The sequence below is a fragment of the Triturus cristatus genome, chromosome 12 (genome assembly GCF_964204655.1).
Source record: "Triturus cristatus chromosome 12, aTriCri1.1, whole genome shotgun sequence".
In the NCBI taxonomy this organism is placed as follows: Eukaryota; Metazoa; Chordata; class Amphibia; order Caudata; family Salamandridae; genus Triturus; species Triturus cristatus.
The window spans coordinates 227,091,548-227,119,085 of record NC_140595.1 but is presented as its reverse complement, the minus strand read 5'-3'; the positions used below and the strand labels follow the sequence as shown (position 1 = coordinate 227,119,085).

Here is a 27,538-nt window from a genome sequence, read left to right as displayed (position 1 = left end):
ATCAGTGCGGCCCTCGGTCACACTACAGACCGTACTTTGTGGCCCCCTCAGCCAATGTTTGTGAGTACCCATGTTCTATACCTTGCACTCTGATCGAATAGCGTGCAACCACTCATCCACAAATGCGCCTCTGCAGCTCATCGGAGGTATAAGGCACTATATAAATAACGTTACAGTACTATACAAATGTACTAGGGAAGCTGTCCCCCAATAATGCAACAAAAAAAGCTGAGATTTGTGTTTTACAGCCAAGAGCTTTCAAGTTCCAGCTTTTAACTACCTTTTCTCTTCTATTCAGTGAAACCCACATCTCTGTCTGTTTCTTCTTCGGGACAGGTTAACGTGAGGTTAAGGAGGCTCGAAACAAATACAGTTTAAAACCTACAAGTAAGCGAGCCTTGGGAATATCTTGGGAACACAAATGCCCCTTGTGCAGTAAACATGATTAAAGGATTTGCGTGTATGTGGAGACCCTAATCCTCGCGCGCGAGCTCGAGGGGCACCGGGTGTGGGGTGTGCGCGGCCCCTTGCGTGGCTCTCGGCCGAATGCCAGGATAACATCACACACTCGTGAATCACGCACAATGTCTGCCTTTCACATGGCTCCCTCTTTCATCATTGCGGGGCCCGTTGCCAAGAACAGCACAAACATGCCCAACAATGTAATGCCGGACGATTTGTTTTCGCCAGTCGCGAAAGCAAACTCTGTCACCAAGGAAGCCGTTCCACAAACGGCAAGATCTCCTGACATACTGCAGAGCTCGAACGAGCAGCTACACGAAGAAGTATTGGGCCTGACATCTGAGATACACTCCCACGGCTGAGGGGTTGGTTGTGGTAACCAAGTGGGTGCAGCTGCACAAAAGGAGTTCGCTGGGGGCATCGGTTCAACCAGTGGCGGAGCACGGAATGATGCCCCACCTCCGATCGAGTCTCACAGAAATTCATTGGCCTTTGAGTGAATGAGACCCCTAAAGCATCGGGGTGTCCCAGGTGGGTTGCCAGGGCTTTAAGTGAACCGGGCCCTGTCGGTGCTCAGCACCGGCGGTTCTGTAAGCAGGTGCTGAGACGGGTCCCTATCGAGCTCTCCATACCTGCCCTCACCCTCCGGGTGATAAAAACATCTTAACTCAGCAGCAGCACCCTTCACTACCTCTGATGTAACTTTAGAGACTCACTCGTTAAAGTTCTTTCAAAGCATCATCATGTCAGAACAGAAGCATTTTCAATATTTTATACAAAAAAAGCCATAGTTGTTGCTTAGTTAACTAACAACCATTGACAAAGCCAATAGGCCTGACTTGTAGGTGTTAAACAACAAGTGGTTCTGTCGGGTAGAAGGTACGTTACTTAATGGTGCTCATAATGCACTTGTGGAAGCTGGTAGCAACCTTTGTATAGCGCCTGTGGAGTAAAACAATTCTCTTTGAAGAAATGGAAACAGAAATCTAAATGCTTTGTACTGTTTCTTTTTATCAGAATTAATTCATTCATAGATAATCACAGTAAAGAGCGGCTGTCAACATAAGATCAATAGTTACATGGATATGTGGTGATCTTGTGACATAGGTGCTCAGTGCTCAACAAGGGTACAATATATACAAGGTGGTTGAGGTTTTTATGTACAGGTGAGGGATAGGCCAGATGATGCTTTCACACCAAAGACTCTTTTCTTTCCTTGTGTGGAGTCTTGGTTAGTCTGGGCCTTGAGTAAGCGTCGACGTTTCAACCCTAAGTGTGCCGCAGTTGGTCGTCACGCAGGGTCTTCATCAGGACAATGTGTCGGAAAGGGGACAGTGACAGCCCTAGGTGGGCCGGACGTGTCTCAGCCAAGGTCGGGGGACACTCGAGGAAATTTCAATGTCGGGTCCAAGCGATTATTGCTCTGCGTTTCGACGATATTCGGTAAGGGAGGTTGGGCAGACGGGCCGAAGTTCCGTCTGTCTGCTGTATACAGTCATGTATGCAGAAGACAAGATACCCCAGAGGACCCTCACCCAGCAATACCAAAGAAGTGCAGGGTGACTAAGGTGTCTAGAAAGAGAACCCTACATGTACTCCCCCTGTCTCCAGGTCTGTGGAGATGGCAGCCCGACACTGTTGTCAAGCAGGGCAGTAACACGGAGAGCAGCTGGCCTGTTTGCCCATGCCCCGCTTTTTGCCGGGCCCCATTACCCACTGCTATGTTTATTCATATCACGAAAGCAGGCCTGGCCAGTAGAAATAAACGTATCTTTGGCAGTAAATTCATGGCGAGGCAAATAACAACCACCACCACTAGATGCCGCCATATACTTACGATGCTTCGAAGTTTGCTCAGAGGCCCTGTATGTTGTTACGGAGCCTGCCCTGCTGCGTACCTTCTGACAGGCCTGAGGCGCAGAGATGGAACAACCTTTCAAGAACTATAACTTATGCTGTAGAAGACTTGCTGGATCAGGTGCACAGGCGGCTGAGGCGTAGATATGAGTGTGACTCCAAGGGCTAGCGGAAGTGGTAAGAACGGAAGCGGAAGGGCTACAGTGCAGATCCAACCCAAACCCGCCTGCAGCAGCCGAGGTCTCGCTTCAGAACGGGGACAAAAGGCTCTTCTTGTCTATTTGATGGCGTTCAGAACCCTTTGGTAAAGAACATTCCCGTTATTCATATATCTATAAATCTTTATGTTGTGCTGTGTGGGCCACAGTGAGGTCACGTGTCTGTTCTTGGCTGGTGTGAACCCGGAGAGGAGAACTGAGGTGGGCGATGAGAGGCCATGAGGTACGGAAGAGCCTAAAATATTAGTAGAGCTACAAACCCGACAGACAGCAGAATTAGTGCTGACTGGAGAACACCTGGCCCTGATGGAAGACATTGAGTTGACCCCTGGCACCACTCCAGATGCTCACAACTGGTACATTTGACTGGATACCGGAGGCCCCTGAGCCTGTGAGGAGCCTGGATTGGCGGGAAACCACCGCAGTGACGGCTGTGGGATGTCCGTCGTGAGCGGCGCCCTTGAGTTACAGCATCTGGCTGCCGCTGCCTGGTGGGTCTCGTCGGCTGGCACCTAGACTGGGCGTCTGCTTTCAATGAATGTGCAGGATTCATTGTCTGCCAGGGAGAGCGGGAAAGAGCCGACACCCGTGAAACCAATGTGGGCACGAGAGAAGGTGACCAGCTTCCGCTCACAACATCTGCCGAGAGCCTTCAGTTGCTGCCCCCGCCGTGTGGGGCTCGAGAGGCGCTGCTCAGCGTTTCTTCTCCAGCATATCTTCTTTTACGTACCTATGCCGACAGCACAGTATTCCTGTTAGTAGCATAGGCAGTGTTTCATTGGCCCTCATGGACGCTGTTCGAATGTTAAAATAAGACAATAATGAGGCTTCAGTGGGCCCCAGGGCCACTGCACCGGTTGTACAAATCTTGGAAGCTACGCCCCTGGATACATTTTGTGAGCGTGTGAATTGCTTCCGGTTTGTGATGAGTCACCCCCCTGCCCTGAACTTGCACAAAACAAACAGCCAAAGGAGACACTTGAGCAAAGACAAGTATGTCAGGAATGCCAAGACGTGCTTGAGACACGCGGCCGTGCCAAAAAATCACCGGTAACTTCAGCAACTCAATTTTAACCAACCAGGAATTCAATTAAAATACAAACAGAAACATGTCTCCAGTAGTCATATGCTAGTAATAACAACAAGCATCTGCAATGCAACAGGTCTCGCATTTGCAAGAGTTTAAGCTATTTCATTGTAAATGGGGGACCCTTAATCACAGAAAACCTTACCTGGACGCCGCCACTTGCCGACTGGGTGAGCTGGGAGAACGCTGATCCGCCTTGTGGCCTCCCCGTGTCCCTGGAGGGATTGACCGCCTTATTGCCATTTAACATCTTGCAGCACCCGCTTCGCGGGTGCCGCTGCGCGGCATTTGGCGTGGGGTCGAGGCTGCAGGGGTGCCGGAGAGCGCCCGGAACGAGGACGGAATATCTGCGGGAGGTATCAGAGGGCGCGTGCTGCAGGGACTCTCTAGACCAGGAGTCCCTGCGCTGCACAGGTGTGCACGGCCGCGCCCCCAGCAAGACACGCCCCCGGCCGACCAAACTTTAAATTGTGAACATTCCCCAAGTGCTGTGGGACCCTTAATCACAGAAAACCTTACCTGGACGCCACCACTTGCCGACTGGGTGAGCTGGGAGAACGCTGATCCGCCTTGTGGCCTCCCCGTGTCCCTGGAGGGATTGACCGCCTTATTGCCATTTAACATCTTGCAGCACCCGCTTCGCGGGTGCCGCTGCGCGGCATTTGGCGTGGGGTCGAGGCTGCAGGGGTGCCGGAGAGCGCCCGGAACGAGGACGGAATATCTGCGGGAGGTACCAGAGGGCGCGTGCTGCAGGGACTCTCTAGACCAGGAGTCCCTGCGCTGCACAGGAGTGCACGGCCGCGCCCCCGGCTGCAACGCCTCCTTTAAGAACAGCGCTTTTCCGCTCAGCGGGACGCCGAGCGAAGCCCGGGCAAAGGGCGGGCCCTCTGTGGCCCTCAGAGGCCAGAGGAGGCTGGACTGGGCCACAAACCCTGGACGGTTACACTTAGCCCCTTAGTGTCCTCACTGATAGGAAATATAGGCCATGAACTGCCGCGAAACCAGAAGTATGGCCGCTGTAGGAGCTAAAAAACTTACCGGAACCTTGGATGATTTTATCACCCGCACTCATGCGCTAATTGACGAGGGTATAACATTAATGGATAGGAGAGTGTCCCAAGACCTGGCCATGGCCAAACGATCCTCCTTGGGTCTTATAGCACAGGCACAGACACCCAACACTGATTCTCGGACAGATATACAGGTCCTAGTACATAGCGCTGGAGAGACTGGGGATCTTGACGCTTTAAACACCTTACAGGATCTGGAGGCTTCTCCCAACCTTCTTTTCCTATCAGAATGTGGAGTGCAACAAAGTGAGTCAAATACCTCTAACAATATATCCGTTACAAAAGAAAGGGGTCGGACAGAAGGGGCTATCCCTAAGCAAACTCGAAAAACCAATAAACCATCTATTCATAAAGGAAAGAAGGTTCGAATTCCCCCTAACCCCCCTAATATGGATAAATTGCCAGTAGCTTTACCCAGTCCCACAGAGGGATCGCATGTTATTAAGAGTGGCTTACCCCTGAGCCTCCCTGACGATACTATTATCGATCATAGCCTGGAGGAAATCCTGGAGTTGACCGGGGATGCGGGCAACTCAGTAAAATCTCCATTACAGGAGGGCTATGGTTCAAGCATGAGTAATACCACTATTTTTAATATGTTAAAAGTACTGCTGGAACCCTTAGAGGCTAGACTACGCTGTCTGGAAACTGTCCTAAAAAACATACATAAGGACATAAGTGCCCCTAGTTTCACCCTGAATAATAGAACTGCCCAGGTTACTATTCCAGCTAAAAAGGTCAATAAGCCTTCGGTGGCTGTTAACAAATCGCTGGAGACTACAAAAATGACCCCCAAGAATTCCAGTAACGCTATAAACCAGGATGGCATCACTATAAAAGCCCCCAGAGCTGACCAAACTCAGAAAACAGATCAATCTCTGACAACAACCAAGAGCAATTCAACCGCTCAGGCTACATTAAGTGATCGCTTATCACAGCCTCTAAATTTTGATGCACCCGACAGAGCCAAGGGCATGGCCCGTAGAAACATCCATCTTCCCCCTGATGCCTGCCCTTACGTGATTATTCTCACTGGCGTCACTGAAATCTCTTCGCCAGAAGTTGAATCGTATCAGGCTCTCAAAAATAAAGTATGTTATTGGCTATCTAAAAATTATCCTCTCCCGCCAAACATACCGTGCAACATTTTAATGATTGAGAGAGCTCCGTGGGTGGGAGGCAACAGAAAAAACCTACAAGGGGACTGTGTAGTGGTCACTTTCGAGAATACTGAGGTTGTAGAGTTCATTTGTAGTAGTGGATCCCCTAGATTCCAGACGAGCACGGTGGTTGCTAGACCTCTGTCTTATTTCTATCTCCCACAAAATCAAGCTGACAATCGATGGAGTTGGTTAAAAGGACCCCATGACAGTAAATTTAGACAAAGATCCAATCCCCCCTGGGAGATACAACCCCATGTGTGGGAGGAGGGGTGGAATGCGGGATGGAACCAGGTAAGGAGTAGAAGAGGTAGACCGCGTCAAGGCGGCCCTCTTGTTGGTTCACATTACAGCCAACCCTATCATTACCAACAGTTTACAAATGGTCTAGATAATCCCTTGCATTTTCCAATAGCCAATCGTTTTGAATGTCTGTCAGCCACAGATTGGGTTGACTGACAAACACAGAGCTCGGAATTTGGTCGGAGCTTCCAGATTATTCCTACTCAACCAATTAAGGCTGTTGCTATGGAGGATTCGATTAAACTAAACCTTTCTTATACCCCTGACACAGACCCAGCGGAGGGTGATCGCCGGGGTGCGCTCACCCCTTCTAATGCAGATTCATCATATTGCAAATTTCTCACCTGGAACGTGGCAGGTTTAAATGTAAAGGCTTTAGACCCCATATGGCAAGGGTTTGTAAAACAATATGACGTCTTGGCAATCCAAGAAACATGGGATACCACTAGAAGTTTCTCATTGGATGGTTTCTGTAGTTTTTCAACCCCAGCAGTCCCAGGAGCGAGAGGGAGAGCAAAGGGTGGCTTACTCACACTATGTTCTCTGAACCTGATGTTATGGCAGCGTATGAGGAAATATGTACAAGGATCTCTAAGAACTTGGAGCTAAGGCCAGGCGCTCTAAGGAACAAGAAGATTTTTAAATGGTTTAACAAGGATTGTTTGCTAAAACACAGTGCCCTGTTGAAAGCATTAAAACATAAACCCAGAGATAGGCCCTTAGTGACTAATCTAAGGAAGGAATACAAAATTGCAGTCACTAATCGCAAAAACCAAATCAAGGAGGAAGCTTGGGATAGTTTACTATCCATTGATGTACTGAGAGATAGCAAAAAGTTTTGGGCCTTGGTGAACCAGCCTTTTTTTTCCGAGGATGGGAAAACTGATATGGACTGCGTGATCGAAGATGGAAGATGGCTAGGCCACTTTAAACAGATTTATGAATCCACAGCATTAACGCCACCAGTCAGTACCCATGCTACACCTCACCTGAAGTTTAACATCACTGAGGTTGAGAGGGCGATTAAAGATACAAGTAAACACAAGGCCCCGGGTCCGGATGGGGTCCCCGCAGATCTCTACATCCAGTATCCGCAATTTTGGTCAAAAATACTAACCAATGTGTTTAATGCGATACCTGCAGCTGGTTTTCCCTCCTCCTGGTCTACCTCTATTATTGTGCCTATTTTCAAGAAAGGGAATAGGGGGGACCCTGCCTGCTATAGACCAATCTCCCTGTTGGACTCTGCCGTTAAGATTCTGGGCAGAGTTATTTTGCAAAGAATGGGGGATTGGCTAGTGGAGAGCGGGACCCTATCGGATCTACAGTACGGTTTCAGAGCACATAGAGGGACCATGGACCAATGTTTAAACCTTCACCTTATTATTAGCAAATACACTGTGGCGAAGGGTGGGCTTCTTTATTTGGGATTTATGGATTTATCTTCTGCTTTCGACTTGGTAAATCGCTCAAAACTTTGGATTATTTTGCGAGACTTGGGTTTGGATAGCACCTTGGTTAACTTTTTGCACGACCTCCACCAAAATCTGTCCGCCTCGGTCAGGGTCACAAGGGAAGGAAGATGCACGGCGAAGTTTAGGTCAGGAAGAGGGGTCAGACAAGGCTGCATTCTGGCCCCTCTCCTCTTTACACTATATATTAATTCCTTGGGGAAATCCCTGAATTCAGCTACCTTGGACATACCGCATATGGGGGGGCTACCTATTCCGGTACTGCTATACGCGGACGATGCCGTTCTTGTAGCTCGGACTGGTACGGGCCTGCAAAGATTATTAGATCATTTTGGTGGTTTCATGGAAGCCTTGGACCTAAAGATCAACACTACTAAATCCCATGTTATGGTTACAGGCTCACGGAGGAAAAACATGAAGATTAGGGCCTTTAGCTGTAACAACTCTCCAATCTCGAGGGTACCCTTTTTTTGTTATTTAGGAGTCACTTTTGATGAGAAAGGAACTTGGGGAGCCCAACTAAAGTTAAAGGAGAATGGTGTAAGCAGATCTACCACAGCTCTTATGCATTTTGCTAAAAGATTGGGTTCGAGACCCATGGAAGCCATGACTCGTATTTATAGAGCCAAATGTGTGGCAATTGCATCATATGGGGCAGATATATGGGGCCACGTTTCAGCCCCAGGCATTCAAATCGTAGAAAACAACTTTATACGAGCCTTGTTATCACTCCCGAAATCATCCCCCACATATTCAATACATAACGAAACAGGCTTGGGTTATGTCACTGATCTCTTAAAAATGTCCCCACTGTTATGTTGGATTAAAACTTGGACAAACGAGGAGATTACATTGAACCACTGCATTCTCAAAGATTGCATGTCTTTGGACAAAGCAGACAGCATACCGTGGCTAGCGTATGTTAGAGCGGCATGCGCTAGGTTAGGACGCCCGGATATGTACTCTTTTCCACAGAACCTTAAAAAAGAAGATGTAAGGTGGGTCAAGCAGCACTTTCGAAATATGTTGGAAGCTGAGAGGGAAACGGTTGAGCTTTGTAAACCAATGGTAAGATCACTTTACCAACTTTCGTCGTCTTTGGCCATGGAACCTTATTTAAAATATGTTACTAAACCATATCATCGTTTTCTACTCATAAGGTTCAGGTTCAACCTGATACACCTTGTGCTTGGCTCGTATACAAAGTGGGGCATCCCAGAAGATTCCCCACCCTGCACCTGCGATTCTTTCTCTACACAGGATACTCTGCACCTAGTGATGCTTTGTGAACATTATTTGGTGGCCCGTAAAAAAATTCTTTTCCCCATCCTGAAAGACTTAAATTTTGCGCAGGTACGGCCGGCTCTATTATATTTACAGATGTTGAACTCGGTACAGGTCACATATGGCGTAGCGTGTTTTTTGGTAGCAGCCACTAGACCAAAGAAAATCAGTCTGGCCACAAAGATCAATCACCAAACCTGACATTTGCAAATATGGTACTCCGTATATCTCTGATATGTTTCTTTTATTTAGGATTTGCAATCACTTTTTAAACTGTTTTATTGAATTTTTAAACCTTGTTTTATGTATTTTGTACTGCTTTTATGGTTTTTAGTAACCGAATAAAGTTCTTTGACTGACTGACAATACCTTTTATGTTTTAAAAACCAGCACATAAATAAAAGGCATTGTCCTTTACAATGCCCCAATAGTTCAAAGTCAAGCAAATACGAGACCTATTGCAATGCAATAGGTCTCGCATTTGCAAGTGTTTGAGGCACCGAGCACATGCTTAAAAGTATCCAGAGCCCTCTGCAAACACCCCGTCACAAACTAAGGATAGTGCAAAGTGTTTATCCAGTAAGTATACTGAACGTCGTGGAAATCAATATACAAACTGAGTCATAATCGGTATATTAGAATACAGACGTGAACACGCTCAGCAGACATCTGCAAACACTTACAAATACAGAGCCGCGTGCACATGTAAAATACTGACTTCCCCTCACACTGGCCACGCCCAGCAGACCCCCGAGTACACTGTCCCTAGTACAATACCCCTGTGTACATTCAATATAAGCCTGTATACAGACACATATTTAATTTAGTTTATGGACTGTTTGAGTACTCACTGTAGATCACCCATGTAGTATACACATTCGCCTGTGTACTCTACATAGATATACAGCCAAACACACAATATACACAGCAGCCTTACATTTAACGCACAGATCCGCTTGCACACTCAACACGCAGGCTCTGTGCACACTCGTTATACAGACGCCCGTGCATAAACTGCATATACTGCGTACGGTGCGCATTTATAACAGGAGTCGCCTCCCTATTTAGTAAACATATCATACTTATAAATAAGTATTGTCAAAATCACCATTGAAACTCAATGTTTGCGCACATACATGCATATGGTGTACAAACGCAAAGATGCCTTCGTACACAGAAGAAGGCGCATACTCTGCACAGGGGTCCCTATCTTGTGACAGGCAGCAAAAGAAACGGGAACAAGCATTGGCATAGCCAATAGGTCTCGCCTTTGGGACCTTATAAGTGTTTAGCCATGCAACACTTGATGTTGTTGCACCAACGATATTGTGCTGGATAACTAAACACTTATAAGGTCCCAAAGGCAAGACCTATTGGCTATGCCAATGCTTGTTATCAAAGGGTGGAGAGGTGTCACTTCCTTTCTCTCACTGGGGCCGGTCCATTAACATATGCATATTGTGCGGGGGCAGGGGGCCGGAACAAAAGTGGCCTCACTTGTATTCTGGGGTGTTTCATCAGTGTAAGTTAATCCGTGCATTTTTTTTACCCCCCTCTTTTTTTTTTAATAAATCTTCGCCGTAGCAGTGTTTTGCAAAGGCAATATGCAAATGTGGGGCACTTTTTTTAGCGTGCCCAGGCCAATTTTTAATCCGAATCCAACCCTGATACTACTGGTTAATATACACAAACTGGCAAGTATGTTGGTGTTCACCAACTATTGTACAGGGACAGCCACTCTGGAATGCCTACAAACCGACTCTAAAGTCAGATTTGTTAGCATGGAAATTCCACTATACTGGCTGCATTTGTGTGAGGAAGTCCCATTTACGAGCAAAAATCCCAGCATCACTGGTGCTATGAAATGAACGAGCTGTACCCCTCACAAGTTTTACTTATTGTGCCAAAAGCTTTGTGGATCGGGCCCTGAGTCACAGCTGTGTGTTAAATTCCAGAAATGACTGAGGGCGGCTTCAGCCTCCTCTCTCCTTCTGTCAAACAGGGTCCGCAAACTGGGTTACCTCAACAGGTTGATAATCAGGAACACATTTCTCTTTTCCTTTTAATCGATAAGAAGCAAAGCGTTGACACAAATGCAGATTTCTTTGGTGGAGCCATAAGATTCTTTTTTTCGCTTTTTCATTGCAGAGGAAATCCAGGGCTGGATAAACAGGTCATTTAAAAGGGGACATTTGTAGGATGAATTTATGATGTATGACCTGTAGATTTCTATTTGCATTTCCGGTTCACTGATCAAGTTTCATAACCCATTGGTTTATTTACTTTTTGGTGTTTCTGTTTGCTACTATCCCGATACAATTTATGGCAATAGTGTTAAATATAGATTGTTTTTGTGCAACAAAGGCTACAATTAACATGCGAGTTCACTGCCTCGTGGTTTACAGAGTTTACTGTAGCATGGTGAAACGGTAACCCTAATGGCTATTTTATTCCTGTTACTTGTGGACTGCACACCTAAATCCGAATCAAGTACTTCATGTTAGCAACATCAGCATTCAGGTGGCATGGCGAATAATCTGCTAGTTCTAAAAGAGTTCATAGAAATATAACATTTGATAACCGGTAGAACTGCCAGGGTCCCATTGCCCAATTTCTAGGCTTGCCTCGCGTCAGATGTTGTCCGTAGAATCCACGTTAAGTATTGTTTTCTCAATAAATGTGCTTCCCTTTGTCCATCCTAACACTAACACGTATTAAATGTATTTGCCGTTATTTTTGTCCTTGTGTGTTTCAGTGGGTATCTTTTCTCTGCATTTCCAAAGTTTTTTCGAAAATGTTTTCGAAAGTTACTTCAGGTCATATGATGACATTTAGTACAAACAATGTGCTGCTGGAACAAAAACAAGCGCGCGTGAAACGCGGGCACCGAAAGTTAAAGTGATCGCGATTGCGATGCACTTAATTACCCGACGGAGAAAAGACAGATGGCGGCTGTGCGCGTTCACACGCACATGCACTCAAGCTTGAGGCCAGCAAAAAGCCTCTGGTAGCACTTTGAAAACCCCCTTGCTAAAAGACGAGCAAGCAGCACATGTGCTGCTCTAGGCTCGACCTAAAAAACCACGCACGCACAGTTCCCATCCAGCGGTGTCTGCTCTCCCTTCAGAAGGAATTCCGGCAAAGACTTGGGTTGACTGCGTGCTATGAGGGTAGAGGGAGGGGAGGTGAGATCCTACGGAGGGAGTGAGCCAGACAGAGCTGGGGGGACCGAGCTACAGCCTTCGGTGGAGGGAAAGAGCCACGCGCGCTACATCCTGTGCCTCACGCCCTTTTGTTGTTGTGGAATCGACATGGAGGGGGGCTGTGAGGCAGCGTCGGCTGACCCGGATAGAGCGGGATCCTAGGGTGCGCATATTAAAAGCCGAACCAAAGCAAGGCGCGCGGATGCTATTATTAAAGCGTCCTGCGCTGCAAAAATAAATATATATCTTTTTTGTTAAGGTAACCCGCATTAAAAAAAAAACACACGGGCGCCATTGTGAGCCCCACATTTAAAAAAGAAGGTGCCATTACCATTGTGCCGCTTGTTTCCAGTCCAGGGAAGACATGGTTTGGCAGTTTGGGCTGGACTGTTCCCATGAGGCACAGGGTCAAGACTGATTTGCATATAACTGTGTCTGAACTGGGGTGGTAAAGTGAGCTAAAGAATGATGATGGATTCAACCCAGATCTGTGACTGGGGGTGAGTGTCTGAAAAGTTTCAGCACTCTGTCCATCATCTCCTTGTGTTTGCTCATGTAAAGCACCCAATATTTTTCAGTCAGGTTGAGGTGGTACTATATAAAAATGCAAAATAAAAAATAGTACTTCAATTTACAGCGGGAGCAGTGGACGGACACTAATTAAGTTAAATCAATCTGTAGTTCGTCCATGCTCCACACAAACACAATGAAGTCACGTAGTAAGTGACGCCTTGCAAGTGCTGCGAATTAGAAGGCAGCAAAGACTAGTGAGTAAGATGCCAATGAATGGTAAGTAATGGGCAGGCTTAAAGCCCCTTTTTAGAGAGTCTTTTTTAGATACAATAGGTCATTTTCAAGTGACAGTACATCTGTGCTGTCTGCAGGCTCGACTTAACTAACATCGGCACCAGCGTCAAGGTAGCACACTGAAACAAATACCCTAGGGTCGCAGACTTCGTGCTATACTGCTATACAAGCACCACTGCCTTTGGAAAGCAGCACAGTATTATGTCAACGTAAAGCACATTTTGAAGTTCCAAACTTCATGCTATAGGGCTGCACAAGTGCACCGACTTTCCAAAACATTCAAGTATGATGTTAACATAGAGGCCATTTTAAAGTTTGGGATAAGACCCATACACTTCAATGGCGTAACGCAAAATGATGAGGCCCCCCTGCAGAATGTGATGAGGGGCCCGATACTCCCATATCTCACAGATATTCATTGGCCTTTTGACTGATTAGGGCTCCTTGAAAGTTTGTACCCTTCCTGCGCCGCAGGGGCAGCAGCAGCCTGTGCAACGCCCCTGATAGACTCTAATAGAACTTGATTGTTCCTTAAAACACATTGGTTACCAGCACAAAGAAGCTAGATCAATCTCTCTCCACAATGTCCCGTGGCAGCTGACACAATTAAGAGGTGGTGAGGCGGGTGACATGGGGCAGGGGTAACGTGGGAGGGGTAATAATTAAAAAAGAAAAAAAACTACTATCTGAACCTGCCGGCCGCCTCCAGTGTCGTGCCTCTGTGAACTTCCTTGTCCCAGCAGGCACTGGGGCAGCGTCACAGACTCCCATCCGATCACCCAAGCTGCTCTCATGCTTGAGAGCAGGATTGGCCCAAGCCGGCTGAGAAGACGCTCCGCCCAGGAAGTCTGTGGGGTTTCTCCAGCCCTTGGAGAAACCTAAGAGCGCATGTGTGTTTGGTCTGCCTGAGACGGCTGTCCAAACACACATGTGCGCTTAGAAGTGCACATAGCACATCTCCTCCCCATTCCCATACCCAGCCCGCCCCTCCCTGCACAAGCTGGCTCAGAGCTGGCAAGTGAAAAATAAATCAATAGTAAAGTATTGTTTTATTTTTCATTTGCTGGCTCTGAGCCAGTGGGACAACGCTCCTCCGCCATTGCAGCGGAGCCACCCCTGTGTCTGCTACTATGTGGTGACAGGTACATCTGTTATGTGGAGTCTGTTCTTTGCAACACCTGCTATTTCATGGTGACAGGCCCAATATGGACATTTCTAGCTGTAATATGAACTGTATTTTACCAGAGCTTTTCAATAGAGTGTTTAAGGCATGAGTGACAGCAACTCCCACACAATTGCTAACATTTTGCTAAGGGTATATCTCATCTTGCAGTTTTAGATTCATGGTATGAAGCATCTTCCCACATCTATAATGGAAAGAATTACAGCACCGCCTCCATTTTTTGGCAACTCTTGGGACAAGGCAATTGAATTGGGAACAGTGGTAATAGGCGTTTGAAGCGTACCTTGACGACATTGATGGGGACATTTCACATGAAAGAAGAAAAAAGCTTTACTTATTTACAACCTAGGCGCGGAAGGTAGAAGTCTGTTGAAAACTGCCATTAGAGGTGGGTAAGGTACAGGTGAAGAGGGGAATACTACCAAAAATGTTGACGCATATGTCTCACTCTTGAAAACTCTGGACAAAACGTTTAATCCCATAAAAATGATGTGATTGAGTGACATCCGTTTTTACAAAAGTGCCTATTCCTGGAGGAACCAACTGAATTACTCTCTGGCTCGTTTGAGAATACTAGCAGCTTGATGCAATTATTGTGATCTCAAGGATGAGATCATGAAAGATTACTATCGACAGATGATCCTGACCTAGAGACTGCATTGAAGTTAGCCAGAAGGATTCAACATTACGAGACCTGTATGAGGGAAATCACCAACAGAGGGCATTGAAGTGAAAGAGGTAAGACAAGTATATAAACAGGTGGATAAACAAAATGCAAAGCCAATTATGGTGAAAACACAGGTGGGGTATGAGAATTCTTCACCCAAAGTGATGCATGAAAATGTCAAGCGTGTACGCTTCCACTGTGGTAGTAATTCACATATGGGGAATGCCATGCAATGCCCAGCCCAAAAGTGAACATACTTCATGTGAGGAAGAACAAGAGAGGTCTGGGAGAAATGTTTTTTTGTTGCAGTACCTCCCTTACACTTTTTGCCTATTTTTGATGAAACTTTGACTGAGTTGTACTGGATCCCTGCTAACCAGGTCCCTAGCACCAGTGTTCCTTCCCTAAAACTGACCCACAATTGGCACAACTTCAGCAACCCCTATAAGTCCATATCAAATGGTACCCCTGGTACCTAGGGGATTGAAAAGGGTTCGCTATGGCTGCGGGACAAATTGTGCCATCCTAGGAACCCCTCACCAAGACCATGCAAACTGCCATTGCAGGCAGCGTGTCTTGGTGCAGAGAAAGCTAAAGAGTCGACATGCACACAGCCCTGTGTGCCATGCCCACAGACACTGCATGAGGTATAGGTAAGTCACCCCTACTGCAGGCCTTATAGCCCTAAGGCAGGGTGCATTATGACCCTACAATAGCTGAGCCATTCCTGGATATTGTAAGTGCAGAGGGAAGCCATAGAGAGTACATGGGCTGGATACTTGTCATCACATGTTTCATAGCTCCATGATGGCTTCACTGTACCCTAAGATGTTTGGTACTAAACATCTCGTCTTCGTAAATACTCGCTGATGCAAGTGTTGGATTAATTAATAAATGCACACAGGAGACCCATTAGAGGACCACAGGAAAACCTACCAAGCACTGGTTTGGTCTCTGACTAGTCTTAGCCAGCCTGCCTCCACCAGACATGCTTCTGACCTTATGGGGTGAGGGCATCTCTCTTCGAGGCCAGGAACAAAGCCTGCTTTGGGCAGAGGTGCCTCACTCCTCCCGCAGGACCGGATGGCTTTCCAAGGCGGGTAGCTTCAAAGGCGATGCTGCCTTTGAAAAGTAACCCAGGCTGTTCCAGCTACCGGAGGATGCCAACCCCCTTTCCTGCTCCACATTTGGCAGGACAGGCGAGAAAATTAGGTAAATAAGGAGGTGGGTCCCCATTCAGCCAGCACCACCCTTAAGGTGGGGTAGGCGATGTGGACACCACTTTTCATTTCTCTCTATCTTGGTTTGAGGAGGAATTAGCTAATTAGGGTCTAGCTAGTGCTCCTTCCCACAGGAAGTGGTCACTTAGAGGGTGTAGACACCCTAAAGGTAGGTAGCCCATTGGCTACTACCTGTCTCCCCCTTTAGTACACCTAAATTGATTGACGTATCTGCTCTGCACCCGGCCCTCCCAGCCTTGGTGATGACGGTCCAGCTATGCTCCTGTGGTCTTGAGGTTTCATGCGACCTGCTCCCTCGAGTGGGACCCCTCAGACTTACTTAAGTACCTTTGTGCAGTGTGATTCCAAGTGGCCCTCTTCTTCGTCGTGCACCAGCTACTAACGACCTCAGCACCCTGAAGAAAAACACTCTTTTGTGAAGTATATGTAATTGAGCAGGTAGCCAATGTAGTGGCAGATTCTGGGATGTAATTTCCCCCTATCGGAGATAAACAAATCTGCAATTTTGGTGCAACTTGAGGAGTTAGAAATCATTGTTTTTGCATATGGAGGCAGGAGGTTAGAAGTCACTGGAAAGTTTGAGGCTGAGTTAACATTTGGGGATAATGTGGCTAAAGGTGTGGTGTTTATGGCCTAAAATTGATTCAATTTACAGAGTAAGGTGAAGATCAAACCTTGCTGATAGACAGTAAGGCTCAGATAATAGACCAATTTAGGCTTCTTCTGCCCGCGTGCCACCTCTCTCTTTCTTTGCTCCCCATCCATGCACACTACTTGTGAACCTCCACACCTGCACAAAGATCAGGTGAAAGGGCTGAGAGGCTATGAAGATGCCCTGGTGGTAGGTGAGTGAGCTCCATTCTAACCCTTTTCCAGGGACGGCTTCTCCGCTAAGGCGGAGGAGCGTCGCCCCACTGTGAGTAGTTAAAAAAGGAAAAACAAATTGATAATAGCGCACGTTATTATAATTTCATTTTTCCGTGGCTCATCTGGTTAGGGGCGGGCTGTAATAGGAAAAGGTGTGGAGTGGTAGGCGCTCACTTAAGTGCGCAGGACTGTTCGGCCAGCCCTCTCGGGCCGACCAAAACAGTCCTGAGCACTTTGCATGTTCTACATCCAGGCTGTACTACAGCCTGGGTGAAGAACATGCCCAGGCCCCCAGTCCCCCTCTGTGCACCAAACCATGGTGCTCAAACCACTTACGACACTGCTCAGCAGCGTCGTGATTGGCTACGGGAGTCTGGAAGCCTGGATGCTTCTTGTTCCTGGTTCCTGCCCCTGAAAGCGGGCGAAGAGGACTGAGAGGTGGCAGCCGGCCTGCAGGTAAGTGTTTTTTTAATGATTTATTTTCTTTTGTTTACCTCTGCCCTGCCGCCGCTCCACCCCCCTTAATTTGCGGCTGCCACTGCCCATTTCCATATGTGAAGAAGGCCTTAGAGCATGGCCTTCCTGCACCGCGCAGTATCCATTTTTCTGCAGGCTCTTTCATGTTTTTCGCCCTCTTATGTGTCACAGGCAGGAAACACTCCAACCTTTTGCCCCTTCCCTAGATCCTCAACTACAAATAAGAAGCTGCTAAGGGAATGACTAGGGATGCAGTTCTCACCCTTTTCTTTCATGTAGACCCTCAGAAGTCTCCTATTTGTTACTGAGAGGCCCAATGAAAATGTCTCTGTCATGTCCTTTCCTTGTTTCCTCTTGGGCCAGCATGGACAGCACCATGATTAGCAAGGGGTAAGCTAAGGGTAGCAGTTGCGACTCCCAAACGATGTCCATGTCTGCCTGGTGGTATAAATGAGGCGTGCATTACTGCTTTGTGCTGGTCTTACCTTTCCTCCCGCAACCTTACATTCTCATAACACATCCTACTCTTCCCCACTCTCTCTGTTCCCCGTCTCCTCGACTGCCCCCTTGCTGCTCTTACATGCAGCTCAACAGAACCACAAAGTGTTAGCACTGTGCCGGCCACCACTACACTACAATGACACAGAAGGTACCTGCTGCATGTTCTGCCTTCCACCCAGACCTGAAATGGCTAGAAGAAACCTCTCACCTAGCCATGCGAAGAGGTGTTGGTAGTAATCTCTTGCCCTGTTCAACACTCTCTTCAGTGCACTGTGGCTACTCATTGCACAACTAAAAATACTTGGGCCCATATTTGTCAACAGTGCACCAGCGCTAGGAATGGACAGGAATGCACTGAATAATGTTATATGGTTGCTGGGAATGGTGTTTGTGATAGGGCTAGGCTTTTTATTGGAAGTAGCAATTAGGGCTTCCTGTGTCATTTATTGCTGGGACCAGGGTTGTTACTAGGGCTAGGGCCTCTATTGGACATAGGGTTTTGAGCCTGATTGGGTGCTTGGACTAGGGCTATGTTTGGCTGTAATGTATTGGTCTCCTATTGGTTCTAGATTTTAGGGCTAGTGTTGTGATTGGATAGTGTTAGGGCTAGGGTTCCCATTGGCTGAAGGGGTCACCTGATTACTAGGGCTATAAAAGGCCAGGCTTAGGGCATCTCAGCCTGGGCGTCGAGGCGAAGGGCGGAGAGGACAAGGGAAGTTGCCTGCTTGAGCCTGTTAAGGGCGGAGAGGACAAGGGCAGTTGCCTGTTTGAGCCTGTTCGAGACTGGCCGGGACCAGGGCCAGAAATGCTGCCCATTTTCTCATTCAGTAGTACCTACCATCCACATCCAAAGCAACACACTCACCACACCAAATGTACACCACACACTTACTGCAAACCAACACTATGCACAAATCCATTTCTCAGCACCCACTACAAAACCACACAAACTACACCCATACACCCTTCTATCCCAGCTACCACCTATTCCGCCATCACCTACAAACAATACACAACTCTATCCTATACCACAAACCAATCCATTCATCACTAACACAACCCCATTCCACACCATACTTAACTACATCCCATCCAGACACACACACCCTGCTCTAATTACTCCTAACAGACCACTTTTTATAACTAACAAACATATAATCAGACATCCATCATTTGTCCAACCAACACCCTCCTCTTCCTTCTACCATAATAACACAAACGCACAACACATTCACTGCGTGGCACCACACTTTTTAACTCTTGCAACAAATCAGTCTAAGACAAACACTCTTACCTCTACTTCATTCCCTCCTACACAAAACATACACTCTACTCATAAACACATCACCACCCCCTCTACCTTACAACCTCTTCTCACAAACAATACCATACAAACAACTCCATTGCATGAAACAACTACACCAGCACCTCTTTTTACTACTTCTCAAAAACAAAACATATCACGCACACCAACACAACAAGATCTTCCAAGCGCAACATCTCATAATACTTACCTCAACAAAATACAAACATACACCCACCTTTTAAACCACACAAAGGAACAAACACCAATGCCAAGCTTTCTCTCTTCCACCACACCTAACACAGATACAGCAACACAGCAACTCTCTTCCGAACGCCTCTCATCCATTGGACAGTTTAGAACCTTACTACATGACCCACATGCTGCACCACCACCCCTGACTCCTACACCTTCCGCTCTAAACGCACGCAAACAAAATAAGTTAAGTGCCACACCTTGCCACACCTCACAACTTCGTTTCCCCATGTCTACTGTACAACAATGTTACACCACGAAAACAACACAGCACACCAACTCACTCTCAAACACAGTCTCCACCACCTACACACGCAGACCCATCAAAATGCCTTCTTAGCATGCTGGATGAGGAACATGATATAGAACAGCTACACGATTCCTATCCTAACACAGCTAATACCAGCAGTAAAAACACACCTGCTACAAACCCACATAATACTAATCACTCTTCTAAACAGTCTCACTATCACCAAAGCCCATTCTCTAAACTGTCTACTAATAAATGCTCGATCCCTCTCTAAAAACAAACATCACATCTACGACCTTCTCACCGATACAAAACCAGACATACTATTCGTAACTGAATCATGGTTGGGAGATGATGTGGCTCCAGTCCTGCATGAAGCCGTTCCTCTATGCTATTAAACAATCACCCAAAATCGTATAGGCAAAAAAGGAGGTGGTCTAGCTGTTGTGTTCAGGCAAACATTACATTTCACTAAAGTTGACGACATCACCATAAAGAAATGTGAGGCTCTTCTCACCAGATGCAACCCTACACTGTCTTCCTCCTGTAACTTCCTGCTCCTTTACAGACCTCCACCTAGCAAGGCGACATTCCCAGACGCACTTCTAGACACAGTTTCAAACCTGATAACAATACACTCCAACCTATGCGTTCTGGGTGACTTCAACATTTGGTTTGACAAACCCAATATGACCCATCCAAAAACAATAATCACTGGCCTGGACGCACTAAACCTGCATCAGATTGTCCACAAACCCACACACATCGCTAGACATGTCCTTGATGTCATTGTTGCTAATATCGAACTAGTTACCTTTCAAACTATAACTCCAGTCACATGGTCAGACCCCCACTTGCTTGCTTTCCAACGTAAAAAAAAAAACACTAAGCGACTCACCTAAAACTACCTTACATCCATCCACCTATCGACCGTGGAACAAACTCAATTTGAAACACTTAGAAACACAACTAACGTCCAGTACAAATCTGGAAACAATAAATTTTGTTAAAAAACTATATGAGTGGCTACAGGAAGCTTTTGACATCCTGATACCACTCAAAACCATACAACAGAACAAAAGAAAACAAGCATAGCCAATAGGTCTCGCCTTTGGGACCTTATAAGTGTTTAGCAATGCAACAGTTGCATAACTAATTACTTATAAGGTCCCAAAAGCGAGACCTATTGGCTATGCCAAGAGGCCGTGCGGCCGCGAAAGTGATCGCGATCAAACATCAGTGCGGCCGCGAAAGTGAAAGTACTCGCGGTAAAGCGCGGCGCGTGTGCCCGCGCACATGCACTGTAGCTCTAGGCTGGCCTGGTAGCACTTTTTGGAGCCCTCTCAATAAGTCTCGCCAGACCAGCGCATGCGCTGGGTCAGGCGAGACCTAAAAAGCGCCTTGGAGAAACATAGAGATAAAAGACATAAAACAACAAATTAGAAAGCTGCAACGTACCAGGCCCAAAACAAACGCCAAACAAGACAAACTTCACCTACAGAAAATTAGCAGATTATACAAGTCAGCTATCAAAAAAGCTAAGAAAAGGTACTATTCAGACAGAATTCAAAATGCTAAATGTGCAAATAAAGAATTCTATAAAATACTCAATGAATTTTGCAAACCAAATTGCTTAGAAGGAACTCGTCCTGTTACTCAAGATTTCACAGACAAACTCTCAAATCATTACACTGACAAAGTAGACACGTTGGACTTAAAACAGAGACAAAGCACTAACCCTTTGACAAAACAACAATCCAAGAATACTCTAACCCAGCCTCCCCGTTCCTTCCAACACATCTCACACGATTAATTTATGGACCTGGTCAAAGCAAGCAGGCCTGTCCACCACAAACTTTCAAGACAATTCTTTTAACAACCTCTGGTGCCATTCCAGTAAGAAGAATCATCAGGGATTCCTTAACTACTGGAATATTTCCAGAAGAACTCAAAAAGTCATACATACGCCCTTTACTGAAGAAAACAAACTTGGACCCTCTGAACCATGACAACTACAGACCCATTACAAATGGACCTTTCCTGGGCAAACTGATAGAAAGAGCAGGGTTCGCCCAGATGTCACAATTCATTGAAGAGAATGACTTATTTTCAGACTTCCAAACAGGTTTCTGTCCGAGAAGAGGCACAGAATCTGCCCTCCTTGCCGTCTGGGATGACCTGAAGAACACAATAGACCACAACGAGGTTGCTGCACTTCTCCTCTTGGACTTCTCGGCTGCCTTTGACACGGTTGACGATGACACCCTGAAGCAAAGACTCTATGAAGCTGGCATAGAGGGGACTGCTCTAGACTGGATCGCGTCCTATCTTCAAAACAGAACTAATGTCATCCATACCCCACCTTTTTCATCCAAACCATACTCAACAAACGCAGGGGTCCCTCAAGGCTATATTATCTCGGCCATGCTTTTCAACATCTACATGAAGTCATTACCGGTACTGATCAATCAATTTCACCTCACATGCTATAACTATGCAAATGACACACAAATACTCCTTCAACTGGAATGCCCAAAGACATTGTAAACTCCCCAATTTTCAGTTGTCTCAGAGCTGTGGATCAGTGGATGACTTGGAGCCACCTCAAATGGAATGCTTCCAAAACGGAAATACTCATGTGTGGCGATTGGAAACATTATGACCCGCTTGCCGCCTGGCCTGATGAACTGGGATTACCACCTAAAGTATCAAAGGAAGTAAGAAACCTCGGAATGACCATGGACTCAGAGCTATCGATGAATGCCCCAGTGGACAAACTAGCAAGATCAAGCTTTGTCACTATAAAAACGCTGTGATGAATTTTCCCTTATTTGGGATTTCCACACACGGTCCAAGCTACCATCTCCTTTGTTCTGTCCAAACTCGATTACGCCAATAGCCTCTACCACGGATCATCATTAATGACCATCAAAAGACTACAAGGAATTTAGAACTCGGCTGCCAGACTACCCTTGCATATCAAACCGCGAGACCACATCTCTCCTGCCTTGAAAGCCCTGCATTGGTTACCGGTTGCCAGAAGATCCACGTTCAAGCTGCTTTATATCACCCACAAAGCAATACATGGAATGGCCACTCTACATCAGGAATAAAATCACCAAACACATTCAACAAAGGAACCTCCACTCTAAAATGGCACCTCGCTTCAAAATCCCAAGATACAAGAAAAAAACCACGGGTAGCACATAGTTCTCTGTTCAAGCAGACAAACTATGGAACTCTTTACCCCCCAACATAAAATCAACGGACAGCCACCTTATCTTCAGAAAACTACTCTTCCCCACATGAGTACCATACGCAAACAGAAATTTACAGCATATTCCTCTGTATATAATCATTTATTTTTACTAAAGATATGTACCTATCTTTGTGTATTGCTTTGTATAAACATGTAGACTAATTATATTTAAAAAAAAAACAATTTAATGTACAATAACACTTGAAAACCAGAGTTTATCTGGTGCATCTTCGGTCTACATGTACTTCTTCCATTGTGCATCTATGTACCTTCCATGTACTTGGATCTGTGTGTTTGTTACTTTCCTCCTGAAAAGCATATCCAATGCACTACCCTATTTCTCATCATGTACCTCTATCAATATCTTTAATCTACATATACCTACCTCCTTTATGCATCTATATACTTTCAATGTACTTATGGATTTTTATATTTATCACTTTCTTCTAATTCAGCATATCCAATGCACTACCCTATTTCTCACCCTATACTTCTCTCTATATATCTTCTAACCCAACTTTCTGACTCATCTCAAACGTCTTTCTACTACTCTTTCCAATGCATTACCCTATCACAATATACATCTATCAATAAATCCTCTACACCCATTCTTTAATTTAAACCCAAACCCCATATCACTACTATGATCCCCAAAATAACCCTTTCTAGACTCTCCCTTACTCTACCCCTCCTTGCATCACACCTCTTTTACTATACCAATCTCTAAAACAAATCTTTCTAAACTCTTCCCTCTGACTCTTCCCCTCCACAACCCCTTTTTACTCATCCAAAGCCTCCTCCTACTGCTATGACTTCCAAAAAACATGTTCATTTGTCAAATTTCATATTTCACTATACTAATTCACCACTAATCCTTTATGGGTCCCAGAGTAGCGTGCTACTCACCAAAAAAGCGCTTCAACACCTCATCAGAGGTAAGCAGGCATTATATAAAAGCAAACCTTTTTCCCTCTTCTAGCCCTCCGCTACTTTTCTCTATCCAACTGAATAACACATCCACCACTCAAACTACTTTCATATCTCACTATACTCATTTTCAACACTAATCCTTTATGGGTTCCAGAGTAGCGTGCTACTCGCCAATAAAGCGCTTCAACACCCCATCAGGGTTTACATGCGCTATATAAATGCAAACCCTTTCCCTTTTCTACCCCTCCCCAACCCATCTCAATCCAAATAACTGACTAACATATCCACCACTCAAATTACTTTCATATTTCAGTATACTAATTCAACACTAATCCTTATGGGTTCCAGAGTAGCGTGCTACTCACCAAAAAAAGCGCTTCAAACCCCATCAGGGGTAGCAAGTGCTATATAAATACAAACCTCTTTTCCTCTACTATCCCACCGCTACCCTTCGCTATCCAAATAACGAAATAACATATCCACCACTCTAATTGCTTCATATTTCACTATAATAATTTTCAACACTAATCCTTTATAGGTTCCGAAATAGCGTGCTACTCACCAGAAAAGCGCTTCAACACCCCTTCAGGGGTAACAAGCGCTATATGAATGCAAACTTTTCTCCCCCTTCTATCCCACCGCTATCCTTCTCACTCCAAATAACTGACTAATATCCACCACTCAAATTACTTTCATATTTCACCATACTAAATCACCACTAATCCTTTATGGGTTTCCGGAGTAGTGTGCTACTGCCCCCCCCAAAAAAAGGCGCTTCAACACCCCATCAGGGGTAACAAGCGCTATATAGATATAAAAAAAAATTCCTCTTCTATCCTTCCGCTATCCTTCCGAATCCAAATAACTGACTAACCTATCCAACACTTTAATTACTTTCATAGTTCACTGTACTAATTCAACAATGATCCATTATGGGTCCTGGAGTAGCTTGCTACTCACTGAAAAAGCGCCTTGATGCCTCGTCAGGGGTAGTAAGCGCTATATAAATGCAATTACAATACAATACAATATACGGTGCATTTCTATAGTGGCATAACCGAAGTCCACTGCAGTCTCCGAGCTCCAGGGGGTCCCTTCAGCACATCACCCTGTACTGATAGCTCCAGACTGAGTCTGTAGTTTGCAGGGGGGGGCTAAAGTTTTGTTACACTAGTTCATTCCTGCCCTTATCCTTTCACGCGGCGCAGCAAGGTGTCTTCCTGCGTTGCGCTGCATGAAAGATTAATAAATCTGCCCCTTGGTTTGAGGAGACGAGGATGGTGACATGATTGAGGGAAGAAGTTCTAGCACTCACTTTCTCAGAGAGTTTGGGCAGAAGTGAAATCTTCATGAAGAAAAAAATCTATGAGCCATATGTATCAAGGTATTTTGAGGTCGCAAACGCTGTGAATCGCAAAAAAACAGTGTTATTTGCAAAATTACGATTACCTAAATTACGAGGCACACAATATGCAAAAAATATTTGCGAAAGTTGCAAAAAGGGTTACGTAAATTGCGAAAATCGCAAAAAGCGATCTCGCAAATTTCAAATTCGCAATCCAGTGTATGAAAAAATCGCAAATAGCGAATCCTCAAAAATCGCTATTTTGCACATGAATTTTACCACCAACTCAAAGCAGGAGGTAACCATGTGCAACCTATTTAAACAGGCCCAATGCCATAGGGCCTCTCCACAAGGGCAGCCCTCTATGTGATAGCCAGGAGGATGCAGATTCAAGCAGCAGCACAGAGAAGAAGGCGACAGCAACAAATCTTCAGAGTGCGCATCACTCTGTTCCAGCAGACTGAGATAGAGATACATGAGAAGTATAGGCTGGACGCAGCAACCATACTGGACTTGATTGCTGAGCTAAAACCAATGCTAAAACACCCAACCCGCAGGACCCAAACCATCCCACCACATGTGCAGGTCCTGTGTTCACTGCACTTACTGGCATCTGGGAACTTCCAGGGCGTGATAGCGACTACAGGAGGGATCTCCCAGAGTTGCCTGTCGCGCTTCTTCCATGCATTTTTGGATGCAATGGTACAGAGGCTACATCATCACATCACATTCCCTGCGACACAACAAGCATTGCAGCAAACCAAACAGGACTTCTACCAGATTGCGCAATTTCCCCATGTCATTGGCTGCATAGATGGTACTCATGTAGCCCTCTCACCCTCCTCAAACAATGAGTATGTATTCAGAAAACGGAAATCATACCATTCCCTTAACATACAGGTCATCATCAGCAACGCAAAACATATCATAACTGATATCGTAGCTAAATACCCTGGCAGTACACATGATTTCCTCATTTTTAGGCACAGTGGGATATACACAAGTCTCACTGGGGGCGGATTTGATGAGGGCTACCTGCTAGGTAAATGCATGTCAAGCACCCATACATACAGTTAAGGGCTGAGGTGAGAGGACAGTGAGTAACGGTATGTCTTTTATCCCGTAGGTGACAGTGCATATGCAGTGCGTGAATTCATCCTAACATCGTACTTCAATCCAGCCAATCCAAGAGAGCGAAGGTACAATTGCGCACATAAGTCCACGTGCTGTGTAATAGAGCGGACATTTTGGATCTTGAAGAGCAGGTTCCGCTGTCTGCATAAAATGGAGGAGCACTACAATATAGCCCTGAAACCTGCTGCAAGATTGTGGCCACATATGCCATGCTGCACAACATTGCTACGAGAAAAGGCATACCTGTGGAACTCAGCGATACAGATTCAGAAGAGGATGAGGAACCAGGTCCACGTTGCAGACCAGCAGGTGGTGTCGGGGCAGCTGCGGGCCGACTGAGATGTGATGAAATAACACAAAACTATTTGTAGGTGAGTAATGATGACACAAAGCATAATATTATTTTTGAATGACTGTGTTTTATTTAACCTTTAGCTTCAGGTAAATATCAGTCACACAGCCTACATACACACTTCATGTGTGGCACAAACTATTGCACATGTCATGTCTACAGTGCATGGATGAAGGGTGAAAAAAAAGTCCATATGCTATGGGTTACTTCACCCATTGGCTTTCTGATGTGGTGACAGTTTATTTTTTGGGTGCACGTCCTGCTGTTGCACGCTCAGGGTTCTGACTGCTCTCCCTTGAGGCATCCGAAGGTGTTCCCTGCCTCACACTGCGCCGTCTGGGTTCGGCAATTGGTGGGGTGATGCATTTCTGCCAGAGAGCTCCTCACTGTCCCCTGAGCCCAGGAGACCTGTGCCACCTATGGTAGCTGTCTGCAGCTGGTCTACTGCATTCGTCACCTGCACCAACCCTTTCGCCACATCCTGGCGGCAGTGTGCCATTTCGACCTGCATGGTCACTGTGCAGCTTGACAGCACGGAAGTGGCATTGGAAAAGCGGTTGACCGCCTTGCTATAAGTGTCCAGATGGGAGTAGAAACGTTGTTTCCCACTGCGTCTCTCTTCATAGTGGCACAGAGTTCTTTTATAGCTCCCGTCATTTCCCTGATGCTGTATGCACAGGTCTTATGTCCCTCATCTATTTTGACATTCAGCTCTCTGATGCCCTCCTTCATGTCAGTCAGGTTATGGTTCACATGCACCAGCTGCCTGTGTATTGACTTAACGTTTCGTGTTTGCAGGTGCTGTACCTTCACCATGGTGCCTTCCAGGCTGGAAAACACCGTAGGATCCT

At 46.0% G+C, this 27,538-nt stretch overlaps 1 long non-coding RNA gene across 1 annotated transcript; it reads left to right on the top strand.

Annotated features, from left to right (window-relative positions):
• The first annotated feature begins 830 nt into the window (after window positions 1-830).
• Window positions 831-27,538, top strand: LOC146775763 (uncharacterized). The gene is made up of 3 exons (XR_014971962.1): window positions 831-993; window positions 26,328-26,706; window positions 27,486-27,538. It is a non-coding gene; the product is annotated as an uncharacterized LOC146775763 (long non-coding RNA).